At 40.2% G+C, this 19,171-nt stretch overlaps 1 long non-coding RNA gene across 1 annotated transcript; it reads left to right on the forward strand.

Annotated features, from left to right (window-relative positions):
* Positions 1 to 630: 630 nt before the first annotated feature.
* On the forward strand, positions 631 to 3,484 carry LOC108695392. Its single transcript, XR_001932135.2, has 2 exons — positions 631 to 859; positions 3,092 to 3,484. It is a non-coding gene; the product is annotated as an uncharacterized LOC108695392 (long non-coding RNA).
* The last annotated feature ends 15,687 nt before the right edge of the window (positions 3,485 to 19,171 follow it).

Here is a 19,171-nt window from a genome sequence, read left to right on the forward strand (position 1 = left end):
TGGTACTAACACCTTATTTTTTGTAATTATATGTCTGTGTTTTTTTTTAGTTATTACAGTTTTGCTAATGAAGGTGAGTTGCCCTTTAAGCTGTGAGTCTAACGTTTCCCAAGGGACCTGTTGTTTTTTTCCTGCTGTTCCTGTTTCTTTTTCTGACTGTTCAGTGCAGAGAAAACAGGGACTTTCCAGTACAAATGAGGGACTGCAGGCTGAGCTATTGGGCCCTCTCTGGCCAGACCCGCTCCCCCAAAAGAAAACATCTAGGCATTCGCATGTGATCAGCACGTGCCTCTGTTCACGCATGTGCAGTGGCGTTCATACACGTGGGGGGCCCCCAGAAGTTTGGAACCCGTTAGGCCCCCAATGCTCCAGTCCGACCCTGAGTCTGATACAGATCCCACTATATGTCTGTACAGAGAATATAACATGAGCTGCATCAGACACTTCCCTCTATTGAGTATAAATCAGCAGAAGTTTGGGAAACAGTAGCCATCTAAAAGAATCAGTTTATCATCATGTCATTTAGGACAGGGCACAGAGGGTTAATTATACTTGCCAGATATTGGGCACGCCTGTAAAACGTTCACCCCTTAATAAATGTAATTAATACAAGCTCTGCTTATTAGAGCCCACAGCAGCGGCACAATAGCTCCCTTACAAGACACATAATCGCATCCATCTTAATGAGAACAAGCAGCGTGGGGCTGTCTAATGAACAACTGAAGCAACTTGTGACTAATTGTAAATTAGGCGACAGGAGATCCAGGGCCTGTTAGTAAAGAAACACAACGGAAGCCACAGGTCTCCGCAAGCCACACTGGATAAGTTGGATGGACATAGAGCCCGGCGGATCTGAGAGGTAATACTTATTAAAGAGAATAAAGTACAAACCTACAGAATTAGTTCTCTTAGTTTAATATTTTGTACATCTATACCTCCAAAAATGTCCACATATTTGGGGCTTTAGAGTGCAGCTTTTTGCTTCAGTTTCATTGTATTGTTCTCCTTCTTGAAAACTGAGAAGTGAAATTGAAACCACTTTCATTTTAGCCTTGAATTCTTTGGTTCTTCTTCTTTTTGTTAGTTACATGTATAAAGAAGTTACCGAAAGGATTTGTGACCATATAAAGGCACAAGGCTGCAGGCTGAGTTATACAGGGAACTCTGAGTATCACTCATGTATTATAATGGATAATGTACCCCCTACTGTAAATGATAAGGATATTAGAAGTCACTGAGGGGTTGTTCTGTGACCATATAAAGGCACAAGGCTGCAGGCTGAGTTATACAGGGAACTCTGAGTATCACTCATGTATTATAATGGATTATGTACCCCCTACTGTAGATGATAAGGATATTAGAAGTCACTGAGGGGTTGTTCTGTGACCATATAAAGGCACAAGGCTGCAGGCTGAGTTATACAGGGAACTCTGAGTATCACTCATGTATTATAAGGGATAATGTACCCCCTACTGTAAATGATAAGGATATTAGAAGTCACTGAGGGGTTGTTCTGTGACCATATAAAGGCACAAGGCTGCAGGCTGAGTTATACAGGGAACTCTGAGTATCAATCATGTATTATAAGGGATAATGTACCCCCTACTGTAAATGATAAGGATATTAGAAGTCACTGAGGGGTTGTTCTGTGACCATATAAAGGCACAAGGCTGCAGGCTGAGTTATACAGGGAACTCTGAGTAGTGATATCTCTATACCCTTTTATGGCCTTATGTCATTAGTTCACAAATTTATGAAAACTTTGTTTGCGCTTTCTCACTCTTTATGAGTTCAGAATCCAATGCTCTCTCCCCTCCTGCTCCCTATCCCCTCCCTTCCGACGCTCTCTCTACCCTCCCCCTCAGCACTCTCTCCCCTCCAGCACTCCCTCCCTCTCCTTCTGTGCTCTCTCCCCTCCTGCTCTCTCCCCGCCCATTCGATGCTCTCCCCTCCTGCTCTCTCTTCCCTTCCTTCTGACCCTCTCTCCTCTCCCCTCCTGCTCTCTCCCCCCCTCCCTTCCAACACTCTCTACCCTCCCTTCCGAAGCTGTCTCTTCTCCTTTCCTGATCTCTCTACCCTCCCTTCCGACGCTGTCTCTTCTCCCTTCCAACACTCTCTCCCTTTCCCTCCTGCTGTCTCTCCCCTCCCTTCCGACGCTCTCTCCCTTTCCCTCCTGCGCTCCCTCTCCTTCGGCGCTCTATCCCCTCCCCTCCTGCTCTCTAATCCCTCCCTTCCGACGCTCTCTCCACTCCCCTCTCCTTTGGGGATAAAGCTGTAATCTACTAATACAAACCTAGTCTTTAACTTGGTATTATAGGCTCAAGTCCACACAATTTTATAATTAAAACCCAGTTTAAGGAATATTTCTGTATAATGAGTAGTCATTAGACTATCAGTAACCCTCACACTTGACCCTCTTTTCTTTATCCCCCTTGTTTATTTTCAAAACTTTCAAAAACCGAAAATAAAGAATGTAAACCCTCTCCTATTCATATTCCAGTCTCTTATGCAAATCAGTGCATGGTTGCTAAGGTAATTTGGACCCTAGCAACCAAATGGCTGAAATAACAAACCGGAGAGCTACAGTTAATAAAACTGACAGGGCAACAAACAAGCATTTATGCCATATTTATGCCTAGCTAACCTTTAAAGAATAAGTAAACCATTAAAGTAACTGAATGTAAAATTGTTGAGGGAGCTATTCTATTTTAAAGGATTACTTATCCTTTAAGTTGGGCTTTTGGGAGAGTCTATGGGTACAAGCAGTCATTCTCCCTAAATCTCACCCTAATTATCACAGTTTTGGAACCAGGAGAATAAAATCACAAAACAAATACTTTGTCAACCAATAGTCCATATTTTGCTGTCCTGAAATGCTAAAATAAAGCAATAACCAATCATAGTAATTATGGTCATGTAGCACCCGCCTGGCCACCACCCACCACAGGAATGAAGGATCAATGTTACTTCCTATTGGTCAGACTGAATTAAAGCAATAGAACAAGGACGCCACAAAATAAAACAGTAAATGTAGGGTAAAGTGCATTGTGGGTACAAAACTTGTATTGATTTATTTTTTATTTTTTTACAGTTGTGTCATTTGCCGAGCTCAGCAAACGTGCCTGGTGGTGGCGGATGAACATTTCAAATCTGACTTACACAAGTTGGCTGCACCAAAGATGGAGCAATCTTCATATCTGATGTCCCAAGACTTTTGCGTAGGCGTAAACTTTTAAGATTCAAAACTGCCCAAGAAAAGGAATGGGAAAATCAACTTTTTTTACCCTGGTTAGAAAAAGGTTTATATTTTTGTTTATAGCACTGCCCCCAGGATAATGTTAAAATGGGGGGGGGAATTATTGCATATTTTTTAGAGGATAAAAAAAGTTGTGTGTAAATATGAAAAGAAGTAGAAAAATTTGGTTAGAAAAGATCACTTTTTTATTGTTTAGAAATCGGCAATAATAAACAATACTGGTAAAATGGAAAAATAATTCTCACATTTTTGCCAAGAATTTTTAAAAATACGTTTTTTATCTTGTGTACAGTAAAACCCCACCACTGAACTCCTTGAATAGACATTTTTTTTCACACATTTTTACAAAAGGGAAAAATTTGACCAAAAATAGTAAAAGCCCATAAAGAAAATGTAGGGGGGGTTCCAAAATGTTACCATGGGGAGGAAAGTAATTTTTTTTATTGTTTATATTTATTCTGCCCCAATTTACTTTTCAAATGGAAAATAGCATTTTCAAAGTGACTAGAGATACTGGGACTATAAATAACCTTTTTCTTCAAGCAATGTTGAAACAATAGAAAAAATAATCTTTATTCAAGGGAACTGGGTGGCTGGATACAACGAGACTATGAATAAATATAAATTCCATAGATTTGCTGATTATGGCCTGAAAAATTAATTTACATGTTTTGATGGATTGAGCAGTTCCCCTTTATCAGATGGCCAGCAGAGGTAAGTTACATGTGCCATAACCATATACATAGATATATATCTTCATAAAATTATAAAAAACAGAATTTAAGCATTATCTGCTCTGAGCTGAATACACAACATGGCTTAAAGTAGTGCCAACAATACTTTGCCACCTTATCCACTTGATTGAAGGGGTGCCCGTTCTTCTTCTACTTCCTTAATGTTTTCTAATGTATGTTATAGAAGAAAGGAAAGAATCTGAAGTCACTTTACTCCTCCCCAACAAATATGAGCTTGAGCTTGACCATAGTCTTGGTCTCAGCATGTATCATTCTGAGATGTCTTTAGGCAGATCCAATTACCAAATTGGTAATTATACAATAGGTAGGAAGATGGGAAGATTAGACTATATGGTGACTATGAAAAGTATGCAGAGTACGGAAAGCTGGAGGACGATAGAGGCAACAGGGTGAGATAGTGACAGTAGGGCAAGATGGTCTCAATAGGGCAAGGAGGAGACAGAAGATTTGAGATGGAGACAGTAAGACACAGGTAACATTAGGGCAACAGTAAGACAAAAGTCTTCAGAGCAGGGCAAGATGGAGACAGTAAGGTTGAGATGGAGACAGTAAGACAAAAGTCATCAGAGCAGGGCAAGATGGATACAGTAGGGTTGAGATGGAGAAAGTCAGACAAAGGTCACAGCAGGGCAAGATGGAGACAGTAGGGTTGAGATGGAGACAGTAAGACAATGGTCACAAAGGGAACAAGGAAACAGTAGGGTTGAGATGGAGACAGTAAGACAAAAGTTAGAGCAAGGCAAGGTGGATACATAAGGTTGAAAAAGAGGCAGTAAGACATAGTTAACAGTAGGACAACAATGTGACAGTAGGGTTGAGATCGAGACAGTAATACAAAGGTCACAGCAGGGCAAGATGGGGACAGTAGGGTTGAGATAGAAACATTAAGACAAAGGTCACAGTATGGCAACAAGGAGACAGTAGTGTTGAGACGGAGACATTAAGACAAAAGTCAGAGTAAGGCAAGATGGAGACAGTAGAATTGAGATAGAGACAGTAAGACAAAAGTCATCAGAGCAGGGCAAGATGGAGACAGTAGTGTTGAGATGGAGAAAGTCAGACAAAGGTCACATAGGGGAACAAGGAATCAGTAGGGTTGAAATGGAAACAGTAAGACAAAAGTTAGAGCAAGGCAAGATGGAGACAGTAGTAGAGGCAGTAAGACAAAGTCAACAGTAGGACAACAAGGTGACAGTAGGGTTGAGATGGAGACAGTAATACAAAGGTTGAGGGTTGTGATAGAAACAGTAAGACAAAGGTCACAGTAGGGCAACAAGGAGACAGTAGGGTTGAGATGATGACAGTAAGCCAAAAGTCTAAGCAAGGCAAGATCGAGACAGTAGGATTGAGATAGAGACAGTAAGACAATGTTCACAGCAGGGCAAGATGGAGACAGTAGAGAAGTATGCAGATGGTAACAGTTAATACCACTGTTGAAATCAGCCTGCATCCAGTTGTTGTTGTTGTCCAACACCTAGCACACACTAAAAGCTGATGGCTGCCAGGGAGTACTGAAAGTTACACTTCAGAAACAACTAAAAGACCTCAGGTTATTACAAACAATGTGGCCCAAAAAAGTCTGTTTTGGTTCTACATATGGACCTGCTACCACTTCAGATGAAAACATAGGGTCACAGTCAACTAGAACTGTCCAGTCTTTGAGTGATAAACACAGAGAGAATGTCACTTTTACTGAATTGATCCTAATTCAAATTTAGGTTATAAAGATGTGTCTCAGAGATATAGACAGCATTAACCCATCTATTGGGATAATAGTTACACCTAGGAATGCGTATGAATATAACTGTATACAGAAATCTTGATAGGGACCTCCATCACCAGCAAAGCAGGGCCTCTGTAACCTCCACTGGGCCCTAGATATAACCGAACAAAGAGAAACATTATCCCCTCCCTACAGAAGTCTTTGCTGTCTTGATGGTGGTCCTAGTTACACATATATATATATATATATATATATATATATATATATATATATATATATATATATATATATATATATATATATATATATATATATATATATATATATATATATATATATGTGTGTGTAACTAGGACCACGTGCAAGCTGGAAAGAGTCAGAAGAAGAAGAAGGCAAATAACTCAAAAACTATAAAAATATTTGAAAATGAAGACCATTATAACGATTGCTTAGAATTAGCCGCTCTATAACATACTAAAAGTTAAAGGTCAACCACCTCTTTAATACCAATAGGGCTTTACAGTAGATTATTCATCCCACTCATTTATACTTTCAATACTTGTAGTATTCTGTTGACTTTTTGTGTGTTTGTTTTTAGTTCTTCCGTTTAATGCTGCAGAGTGCCTCTCCCGCTTCCATTATTGGTTTAACCATACTGTACAGTATAATCATTTTTTATTCTTAATTGCTCCCTGGGGCTTTCATTAAAATATTTGGATACTTTGCCCATCTTAAAAAAAAAGGAAGCAAAGTGCTTAATATGCGCAGAGTACATAATGTTCCTCGCAGTTATCCGGCAGCGCGACTGACATTTAATGGTTATTAGAATATCTGCAAGCAGGATATTTAAACCACTGCACAAAAAAATTAATATAATTACGAGTGCCTTTTTTATATTTATGTATAAATTTGAAAAAAAAAATAAGGAAAGCAAAATACAAACAAGTTTTCGGGTGGTGTCCCCTTTGTATTGTGTTAAAATTGGCCCTTCCCCTCCTCAAAGCAGAGTTTAGCAAATAGGAGACTGTTGGTGTTGTCCATGATGCTAATAGAGGACAATGGGGTGTCTCTTGGTGTTGTCCATGATGCTAATACAGGACCATAGGGTGTCTCTTGATGTTGTCCATGATGCTAATACAGGACCATAGGGTGTCTCTTGATGTTGTCCATGATGCTAATACAGGACCATAGGGTGTCTGTTGGTGTTGTCCATGATGCTAATACAGGACCATAGGGTGTCTCTTGATGCTGGCCATGATGCTAATACAGGACCATAGGGTGTCTCTTGATGTTGTCCATGATGCTAATACAGGACCATAGGGTGTCTCTTGATGTTGTCCATGATGCTAATACAGGACCCTAGGGTGTCTGTTGGTGTTGTCCATGATGCTAATACAGGACCATAGGGTGTCTCTTGATGTTGTCCATGATGCTAATACAGGACCATAGGGTGTCTCTTGATGTTGTCCATGATGCTAATACAGGACCATAGGGTTGTCCATGATGCTTACAGATGACCATAGGTTGTCTGTTAGTGTTGTCCATGATGCCAATAGAGGACCATAGGGTGTTTGTTGGTGTTGTCCATGATGGTCACAGAGGACCATAGGGTGACATAGTGAAGTCCCTTAATTAACCCTTGTAGGGAACACATGCATGTATAAGTAAACCATGTTTTGGAACTTTCAGGGCTGTGGGAACCCAGTAATTATTGCAATGTTCAGGATGGCTGTAGCTCTAGGGTCCTTTTGTGGCAATTTGTGCATTTGTATGCAGTGTAACAGAACAGCAATGCAATGATCCATGGAGTAACTACCCAGAAGTATTTTATGTATGCAAGCACCTTGATGAATATGTGCGTAGGGGACTATTTTCCTTTTATTCAGACAGTCCCTTAAGGTTTGGCCAGCTAAGTGGGCCCTAATCTAAGGTATAGACAGCGACGAAGGTCATTAGAAAAGCTGGGAAATAGTTTCCCTTTCCTGGATTGAAGTTTGCTCCTGATCATTCATGAAGTGGCCAGAAGGTGCCACTGTTCTATTGTATATAAGCTGAAGCATAATGTGCTCCGGGTCCATTTCTGAGGGATGGTGGCTCCAGACAGGTGGGTTCAGCCTGTAACCTAGGTTAAATAGGCCTATTAAGTATAAGGCTATACACTATCATAGGTGGGACAGCTAGGAGTAGGGCTAGTTATAAGAGCAGACTGAAGCTCCACCAAGGAGATTTATTAAGGATTAGAATCCTGATTAAACTACTGCCCAGAATAGAAACCAGTGTACAAACCTATGGACTAAAGAAATTCCCCTAGGTTCTGCTGGGGGCACCACTTCAAGTTGAATTAATCCTCTGTTAGTTAACTGATTGATCATTGACCCCAAGGGGCAAAGTGCTGAATGTGAGTACATGCCTTTGCCATTTTGTATCCTGATCTCCTGCATCAATTTGTCAAGAATCTTGGATACATCAATTAATTATACTGTTAAAAGTTCAAGAACCACTGAGCCCATTGCCTGAGGAACATAGTTCAGCAACACACTGCCTAAAACATATAAGAGGACCCACACATGTAAATGAAGAATGCAAGTTTTGTGGAAGTTTTATAAATCGTATAATCCCGGGAACAGGTCCATTCATTAAACTATAACCTTAGTTGTGCAACAATTGCGTCCATTTTCGCGTGACTGCTAGTGATGGGCAAATTTGTCCCGTTTTGCTGAAAAACGGCGAAAAGTTTGTGAAATGCATTGAAGTTAGTGAAATGCATTATTTTGACGCGCGACAATGTTTATGCTCGTGATTATTCTGACGTGCACCCAAAATGTTTTTAACTCGGCAGAATTTTCAACAATGAATATTTGCTGTAGTTTATTCGCCGGCAGCAAAACGTGGAAATTTTACGCAAATTCGCACCTGCAAAATTTATTTGCCCATCACTAATGACTGCACTTGGGGCTAAGTTAATAATATCATCCCCTCCGACTTTCCATGTCAGGAAGAGTTTGCTGTGATCTAATAAAAGCCTGTGATGTGCCCATTCCATCTAAAATAAATGAAGGCAAAAAGTTTCACAAGATCTGCAGAAGTATCAGCCTCTCCTCACCAGGAAACAATATGAAATGTTCTCCCGGTTCTTTGATTTTATAATAATGCAGCAATCCGAAATATTCTAATTCCCAGTATTTTATTTGTGCGGTTTATCTTTTGTGCTCTCTCTGACAGAGGAGCCATTGGGAGCGAAAAGAAGGGATTTTGGAGCATAGGAAAGCTATCAATAATATAGATCTAGAATTTGTTTATTTCTGTGACATTTCAGGTGGGGAAAAGAACAGGCAAAGAGAAAATGTGATATATAAATTATAATGAATTATAAATGAATAATTATAGAACCTGGGAATTTTACAACATTTCACAGCACCTGCATTTACTTAAAGGCTCAGTAACACCAAAAAAGTGTTTTAAAGTAATGACAATATAATGTGTTGCCCTGCACTGGTACAACTGGTGTGTTTGCTTCAGAAACACTACTATAGTTTATATAAACAAGCTGCTGTGTAGCCATGGGGGCAGCCATTCAAGCACAGGATACACCGTAGATAACAGATAAGTACTACTATAGTTTATATAAACAAGCTGCTGTGTAGCCATGGGGGCAGCCATTCAAGCACAGGATACACAGTAGATAACAGATAAGTACTACTATAGTTTATATAAACAAGCTGCTGTGTAGCCATGGGGGCAGCCATTCAAGCACAGGATACACAGTAGATAACAGATAAGTACTACTATAGTTTATATAAACAAGCTGCTGTGTAGCCATGGGGCAGCCATTCAAGCACAGGATACACAGTAGATAACAGATAAGTACTACTATAGTTTATATAAACAAGCTGCTGTGTAGCCATGGGGGCAGCCATTCAAGCACAGGATACACAGTAGATAACAGATAAGTACTACTATAGTTTATATAAACAAGCTGCTGTGTAGCCATGGGGGCAGCCATTCAAGCACAGGATACACAGTAGATAACAGATAAGTACTACTATAGTTTATATAAACAAGCTGCTGTGTAGCCATGGGGGCAGCCATTCAAAGCTGAAAAAGGAGAAAAGGTGCAGGATACACAGCAGATAACATATAAGCTCTGTAGTATACAATGGGATTCTTCAGAACTTATCTGCTATCTTCTGTGTATCCTGTGCTTGAATGTCTGCCCCCATGGCAGCTTGTCAATAGCAGCAATTGCTGATTATTCAATTCTGATGCTAATTGCACTGGTTTCTGTGCTGCCATGTAGTAATTATGTGTATTAATTACTAATCAGCCTTATATTGTGACATTTCTATTCTATGTGTACTGTATATTGTGAGTGGGTCCCTAAGCTCAGTAAGTGACAGCAGCACAGAGCATGTGCAGTGAATCAGCAGAAAAGAAGATGGGGAGCTACTGGGGCATCTTTGGAGACACAGATCTTTACTGCTAAAGGGCTGTGGTTGCCTTGGGCTGGTACAGAAGCACAAAACATCATGTACAACATTTCTACCCACTTCTTTAGTTAAGATTTAGTTCTCCTTTAAACCTCCTTATCTTCTCGCAGACCTTTCCTTTCAACCCACTATCTGAAAATTCTTAAAGAATATAAGAGATTGGCCCAGCTTCTAACAGTAACAGGGGTGATGAAGGCCATTTTTTGGTGAGATTTAATGGGAATAACTATTTGCTCTTAAAGGTACACATAAAATTCGATTTTGAAGGACAGTTAGGATTATATTTGGGGTAAAAATGTATTTATTGCTAAGGAGGGACCTTGACCAAAGACTGAACCTCCATATGTGGCTTGAGCTCATAATTTCCTACAATCACTGTCCTAGAGATATATAGTCATTTTATATACGGGTGTCAGGTTTTAACTCACAAAAAACTAGAGGGGCTCATTATTAGTGATGGACGAATTTCTCCTGTTTTGCTTCGCCTAAAATTTGCATATATCCTGCACAATATATACGAAATTCGCAAAACGGGAAATCGGAAAGTTCACGAAAAATCATGAAATTTGACCGTTTTCAAGAACAAAATCGTGAAATTTCGAAAGTTCTCACAAAAAATCGTTAAATGTGAACGTTTTCATAAAAATATCTTGAAATTTGAACATTTTCACGAAAAAAACGTGAAAATCCGTCATTTTTCACAAAAAAACGTGAAAATCGGAAATCGACGCCGGCGAATTTTCACCGGCGAATTTATTCGCAGCCAGCCAGGAATGGAAATTTGTTGCAAATTCATCCCAGGTGAATTTATTTGCCCATCACTACTCATTATCCATTATCACCATAACTACTATGGGTTTAGTTGACATTTTTGATCACGTCGCTTGAAAGCCTCCACCCCCTCTCGCTGTTTTAATGTTCATTGCGATTATGAACAATTCCTCTCAAGATAAGGTGCTCTCGTTTGACTTGGAAAAGTTTCCATTGTATTCCATCTCTTTATCTAAATGAAAGATTAAAGTGTTGCCATTTTAAATAACCGGTTTAAATGCGATGTCCTTGGGTAAATCAACCTGCGCAAATTATTCTTCGCTGAGTGGATCTAAATGACTCGGTTAATTTGAATATTGCATTTATCTGCTCGTTTGGATAAAGGGAGAGGTGTACCCAGGCAGAGGTTAGTACAAGTACAATTATATTAGTTTCTAATCATTTATTTTACAAAGAATGTCGCTATCTGTCATTTATTCACGAATGCTAATTTTTGGGCGAATTTCGGTTATGGATATCCAATTTGCATGTAGTTGCTTGTATTTAGAAATTTTAACAGTTTGAGAATAAACAATTACTGGAGGAAAATGTACTATTTCTGCCATGACACAGAGTTTAGCTGTTTTTTTGGGGGAGGGGGGATTAATCGGAAATTTATTGTGATTGGCGCTCGCTGAAAATTGCAGAAGGAATGACTCAACATTTGAAACTCGTCATTCTTCTGGCAGGGGACACAGGTGATGGGAAGACATTTGTAAAGTCGTAGCAGTGAAAGCATGTCATCAAATCACAAAGCAATCAGAGGAATCCACCTACAGTGTTCTGCACCTCATGTAGGGGCAAATTTACTAAAGGGCGAAGTGACTAACGCTGGTGAAAATTCGCCAGCGTGAAGTCATTTCGCTACTTCGCAAATTTACCATCAGTCACCCTGGCGAAAATTCGCCAGCGATGCTGATAGCCTAGCGCAACTTCGCACCCTAACGCTGGCGAAGTAGCACTCTGGCGAAGGGGGTGAAAATACGCAAATTTACTAACATTGATCTTTTTCTGAACGTGACCTCCTTCGCTAGAGTTTACTTCGCCAGGTTAGAGCAGGCGAAGTGCAATAGGAGTTTTAAAAAAAAAAGTTGAAATTTTTTCTAAGTCCCAAAAAACGTTGAGTGATAGGCTGAAAAAGATCGACATTTTTTTAGGGTGCCCACCTTCCCCCCTACATTTGTGGCACCTTAACTATACTGTGGGCACATGTGTAGGGCATTAGAACACCTAAATAAACTTTTATTAAGTTTCCCTGGGCTTGTGTAGTGTTCTGTATGTGCTGCTGCATAAACGTCTATTGAAATTCAAATTTGGCGTCGTATGTAAATTATCCTTCGCTTGCGCAACTTCGGACCGCTCTTCGTAACTTCGCTAGCGCAACTTCGGAAACGATCGGTAACTTGTGCGGAACTTTGGATCTTCGTGAATTTGCGATGTCCTGATGAATCTACGCCTGGCAAAGTTCGGCGAAGTCTGGCGAAGACAACGCTGGCGGATCTACGGAGGTAAGAAGATTTGCCCCATAGATGTCAGAGGCTGGTGGAGATTGGTAGAGTTAGCAGTAGCCATACTGATGGAGAAGCCACATATGAGGAGGTTGTAAAGTTTTCCAAAGGGAGAATGTAGGAGAGAAACAAACTTTCCTCTGTACTACTATGTCCCTGGCCTTTCAGTTGACCCAGTTGTCCCCAATCAGCCCTGAGGTTACAAGGATTTGTTACAGGCCAATAAGCAACTTGACTGGCTAGATCAAAGCATCAGTGAGCCAAAGAAAGCTATCAGAAGAAGGTAAGAGGTGCCAAATCTCTATGCCTTTAGAGAGGGGAGAACTTCAAAAGGCACCCAAAAGCTCAGCTTCCACTTTCAGAGAGATGAGAATACCAGGGAGTGGGCTGTCCTTGCTGAGCATATCTTGGAGTGTGCATTTACAGAGAGAAGTTACTCAACTGGTACTGGTACTCAGTCCTACATTGAACATTTGGTGGTGCTTAAATTAATTCTGACAATTATGGCACCAGGACTTATGTAGTCTTAGGACTTTGCTGGTGCAAAGTGAAAGTGTCAGCTTTAAGAATAAGTCAACAGTAACCCAAGGGCAAGTGCCAAACCCAGAGAAGGTCAAATTCCAGTTTAGTTTTTGGCTGCTGAGGATTCTTCACTGAGCTCTTTCAATCACTTACTAATTATTCTTTAACTGTTGTATTATATTTTTACCCCCCTTTGACAACCCATTCTGAACCCCTAAATGAATCACTTTGTAGATTATTACTTTACTGGCCCTACAAGAAGCAACCCCAGTGCAGATGGTGATATCTCCTTTGCTCCTGTTGGATGCCTTCTTTTCTTCTGCATTCCAAATTTTAAAATGCTCTTGTACATTTGTGCATTATACAGCTTTGGATATCAGCCAGTTACATATCAGGTCAGTTTAAGAACTGCATTGGCCCATTGATATGGTCCTCTCCCAACGGATCTCCTATTGTGGTTCGATCGTTGACCATGGACCCATACCAGTTGGATTATCCTGATTTAGTCTAGTGCAAATGTGGTGACCTTGATAATCAAGTGGATCCTCTGCTGTATGCCCAGCTTTAAGTGTAACCCTAGTGTTCATACCATCATGCAAAACAAGAGAATATTTGCTTTGCTTGACTTCTCAATACCACTGTGTCTTCTGTGTGGACATCAGAATCCCAGGATAATTTCAGGTGAAGGCTGGAGAAAGATGCAGAATATGTAGGCTAATGAAATACCAACAAAACAAGTGACGAAGATCAACTTCTGCAATTGAATGTAATGTTGAACTTTTTTTAGTGTTTTTACCTTTTCAAAATGTGTTATTTATTAATACACTGTACATTTATTGGAAATAAACCGCAGGCCTAGAGGCCCAAATTAGGTTTCTGCTTGTGCCGTTAGTACTCACATTAGCCAATTGCATTTCCAAATGTCACCCCAGCTATTCGCCCATATTTCCTCTAATATAAACTCTGCCTCCAGAATAAAATTCAGTTCTCCCAGCACAATGAAGGATATGCAGCACCAATATAACCCAATACTAGGACGTAATCTCTTTGGTTGCACATTACCGTGACCTTCTTTTCCCTCTGGTAAATACCAAGTGGTTGGAGGCACCAGACTTGATTGCTGGAACCCGCCTGGTTCATGTAATTAAGCATTTTCCCACCCCACCAGTAGCTACATTTCATTGATGGCTCATAAAAACAGAGTTTTTATTTTGAGAGAGATGGTAAAGTTGCACTTTTAAACTGAGAAGAGCTTCAAGGCAAGAGATACAGAGGAATGAAATATATATTAAATCAGCGGTCCCCAACCTTTTTTGGGGTTCACAATGGTTGTGAGGGGGTCGAAAAAGGGATTAGGAGGGGTCGGTGTCCAATTCTGGAGCACCGGCATACAATTCTGGAGTGCTGACGTCCAATTCGTGGTGCTGGCGTCCAATTCGGTGCACTGCCTTAATTGTCCCCTAGGTTCGGCGGCCTGGCAGTTGGGAACCCCTGTATTAAAGGAGAAGGAAAATTTAAAAGTAAGTAAGCTTTATCAGAAAGGTCTATATAAATACACCAGTAACCCCTCAAAGTAATGCTGCTCTGAGTCCTCTGTCAGAAGAAACAGCACATTTCTTTCCTTCTATTGTGTACTCATGGGCTTCTGTATCAGACTTCCTGTTTTCACCTTAAACCTCCAGGGCTTGGGCTTGAGCATGCTCAGTTTGCTCCTTCCCCCTCCCCTCCCTGCTGTAATCTGAGGCCAGAGCTATGAGAGAGTAGGGAGTAACTCAGGCAGGAAGTGATGTCACACCAAGCTAATATGGCAGCTGCTATCCTAAAGAAACCAAGAGAGCATCTAGAGCTGTTTACTCAGGTATGGTAAAGCATTATACAGAATAAATATACTATTCTAGCTTGCACTCTTTCGGTTTATCTATTGGCAATAAACTGTCTTGGTAGCTTTCTTTCTTTCTTTCTACTTTAAATATTAAATAAAGCCAATAGGATTGGTTTGCCTTCAATAAGTATTAATTAATTGGGATCAAGTACAAGGTTCTGTTGTATTATTTGAAAACAATGAAATAATTTTTAAAAACTTTATTTGACTAAAATGGAGTGCATGGGAGATGGTCTTATAATTCTGAGGTTTCTGGATAACTCTCATTTGCAGTGTTTGTTAGGCTTTGCAATACTGTAACAGCTTATCATACATAATACTTAACTTTAGACTAGTTATTTATTTTACTAGCTGCTCCTCTTTACACAGTGACTCAGCCCAACCAGGCAGTAAGGCACAGGGATGGCTTCTATGTCTTGTTTATTGCAAACAAAAAAAAAACATAGCTATTTCATAATTAAAAACATTCTCTCCCAGTCTCTAAAAAGGAACCACAACCCAGCGCAGATGAAATAAGGAAAATATCAAGCATAATTCTTTCTAGTTATTTACTGGTTATTGCTTATGTCATGGCCAACATGGAGTTATAGAGAAGGCTCCTTAGTTTCTCCTTTTGCCATATTCTCTCTGAAATATTTCTTTATTTTGAGATGTGATTCTAAACAAATGCGCTACAATGTTCTCCATGTGGGGAATCTCAACATAAGACTCTTCTCTTTTTGTTTGAGTTCTTATAAACGCTGATATCAGCCTCAGTCAAGGGTTATTAGCAGTCTCTCAGTTGCAGAAAGAATCATATTCTGGAGATAGAATCATAAATCCTGATGAAGGGGCAATGTTTACTAGTTGGAAGGTACAGTATATGGATTCCTAAGCTAATTTTTTTTGACGCCGGAAAATTTTTGCAGTGAATTTTCACAGGCGTTTGAATTTTCACAGGCGTTTCGCGTTTCGCCGCTGGCGGCGAATCGCGCAAATTTGCCTCGAATTCGCGCCTGCCAAATAAATTCGCCCATCACTATTCCCCAACTCTTATTACAATTGAATGTGGTTCACGAGTGAAAAAGGTTGGGGACCCCTGAGTTACAGTGATAATTGGGGAGAATGGTCATTTGCTCTTCTAGATTCACCAAAGTCCGGCTTGATATTCGGTATGGGTGAAAGCAAATACGGCTTGAACTGAAAACATTTGACAACCATTGGCCTAAGTTAATATGCACAGCAGAAAGGTAGAACATGTTAATTTACGGGGGAGACAGCCTGGGTTTAGTTTGCTGTTGCAACCTCTTAATACATACAGGGTAGTTTGCCTGATAAGATTAAAATGGTCCACAGATGATGGACTTTTCAGACAATAAATCTGTTCTGCAGATGCCTTACCTTTGGTCCATGTATAAGGCATCCGAGGGCCCGGTTGTCAATATGGGACAGTCAAACAGAAAAGAAGACATGCATGGTAACCTTTAAACAAGGGATGCCCAATGTGATGGCTTTCTTCAACCGTCATGGGACACGGAGCAGTTTGATCACTTTTAAGGAAACACCCCTGCACTCAACAACTTAAGCCACTGGCTGCAATTTACCATTATAATCTATGGTGAGGGACCTTAATCTTTCTTACCATGGCATGTCATAGCTCAGATAACTTAACTCCAGACCCCATTTAAAATATCTTTAACGTTTACTTAACTGTACTCATTTTTTTTCCAAAACCATGAATTGTTTGGGATGCTGGGAAATGGATGCATCAACAGCATTCTGGATATGCGTGCAGTATTCTTCCTTCTTTGATGCCTCCACCCCTAGTCTTTCTGCTCTGCTTGAGCTCTGCTAGAATGGTCCCTCCAACTATTGCTAATACCCGCCCCCCCCATCCAGCTGGCGTTATCTATTATTGCGTGACTTCAACCTTCTCATCTTAAATGATCACCCCTGGGTTCCTCTTCTCGGGTTCTTGTTTAGAACTTGCTGTCACTGACATCGTCTCCTGCCTTTTGATCCTTCCGCCCTAAGTCCATTATTTGATACTGACTAAGATTGAATGACATCCACTCTGTTCCGGCTCTTCGTTTTGCTCGGCTAAATGAGAACTGTGTTTTTGTGCCCTGTGGAACGCTGCCAGCCTTGGTTCAGATCATTGACATGCCATGCCCTTGAGACCATCATCGGGGTCGCTTGTAATCAAGATAAATAGATTGCTCCTCTATACAGGCCCTGAGTCACTTGCACTGAAAGATTCTCAACCGCAGAATGTATTCAGGTCAATGGAACAGCCAGTCTCTTATCAATAGAACTTTGGTCCCAATGTAATTTATGGGCTGATTCCCTGGGTGAAACAGTAACAGATATGTGTCATTCATATATAATTCTAGTCTGATCTCTATCTTATGTTACAGGGACCAGACTCATGGCTGATATTACCCACTTACTGCATTTCTCCGATGAAGATCATATCATGCTGATGTTTCCTACTTTCTTTCCCCTAAAATTTTATAAGATAGAAAAAGCCTTATTTTGGTTAAATTAGCACCCCCTGTAAATTATGCATTCTGACTCTGAACGTAATTGTCAAAAAAGCTTTTATTGTAATGCAAAATAATTTTTATTACATATCTTTTTTTGTAACCTAACATGTCAGTAATAAACTTTGTCTCCCCCCCCTTCTTTCTTTCTGTACATTGAGATTCCTATTGTATATTCCAGGGGGTGCCCTGCCAGCTAACAGCTAAGTGTCTCTAGGTAAGTTATTTATTTCCGGGCCCATTTTTGAGTATGTACACGGATATATAAAGGGTAATGGCATTCAGCATCTTTGACTTTGTCTCGTTGTTTGATGTAAACAAGAACCCATGGAGGATCTGAGCGCCTTCTACTCATTGTCCTACATTCACTTACAGAGTAAAAAGCACATTTACATTTGGGAACATGCCATCAAATCCATTTAAAAGGAAAATAAAAGCACAATAGAAAAGTTCATCATGCTACAGCTCCACAGTAAATCTGCTATGGAACAAACTTTGCGTTTTTAGTGGACTTGATATTGGCTAACTTTATAAACATCAGTATCAACTTTCCCTTTTGTGTTGCCGGAAGCAGCAACATCTTTCATTTTGGGTTCTAACTTCATTTGAACTTTGGAAGTGTTAGGCAGGCCATAAAGGGGCTGCCATTGTCAGTTGACTGTGGTTGTTATTGACCTATGGAGCCATACTGATGTCTGGTCTGAGATCACCTACTGTAGATAGTATTTAAAATCCATCAGGCAAGGACCGCGTTGGGTTGTGAATGTGACCTTTTTCAACTGGATCTGCATAGGGCCACTTCTATTATTTGATCTTTGGCCTGGGGACCAAACAATAAGATCAATCTAGTCTAGCCCACCATCTGGGTGGTGGATGTCTGCCAAAGACCTTGCCAAATGAGGGTATCTTTGCTTATTATATGATTTGTTGCTGATAGATGGTTGGACTTGCCAACATTATTTTTTGCTGAAGGTTTAGGAGGGTTCTGTCCTACTGTAGAACTGGCACTGCACAGGGATTTCCTCCAGGACTAGTAAACCAGAGAAACCAAGCAGAGCGTTTCATCTGAAACTGAAAGCCAATGAATGCTGTCTGCTGATGGGTTACGAGAAGTGGAGCAAACCATAGAACATAAAGTTGGCTTACAGATCTGCACTCCACAGGAATGGATCATGGGTAACTTATTTAGTCTGATGACTGCATTTTTTTCACCATGGAGCTCCATAAATTGAAGCGGAAGCAGCTGCTATGGGACACAGTGAAGCCATAATTTAGATTTTATGTATATTTGGGAATTAAAGGGAGGCATCTGGATGAGAAATATCATCATTTTTGTGCTGGTGTCTGTGATTTGATCACTGATTGAAAAACATGGAGTGTTTTACTTTTCTGACCTATTTTCCACCCAACATTGATCCTTTTACTTCTAAATGTTGCTCACAGGTTTAAAAGGTTGGGGATCCCTGCTCTAAAGACTGATTGGACCATGAATCTTCTTATTTGACAAAGGAAATCCATTTTTATTTACAACTGTCACTTCCTGCTGCTAAGGAATAACCTTTAATTTTCCATACCAGATGTTTCTCATGTCTAGTTGCCATCACAGCTTCATACCATGTAAAACTTTGGACGAGACTGAGCCAGAGGAGCCTGTAACATATTTATATACGGTGTTCCTCAAATCTAAGTGTGTTTTACCATTACTG

Source organism: Xenopus laevis, chromosome 6S, assembly GCF_017654675.1.
Source record: "Xenopus laevis strain J_2021 chromosome 6S, Xenopus_laevis_v10.1, whole genome shotgun sequence".
Lineage (NCBI taxonomy): Eukaryota > Metazoa > Chordata > Amphibia > Anura > Pipidae > Xenopus > Xenopus laevis.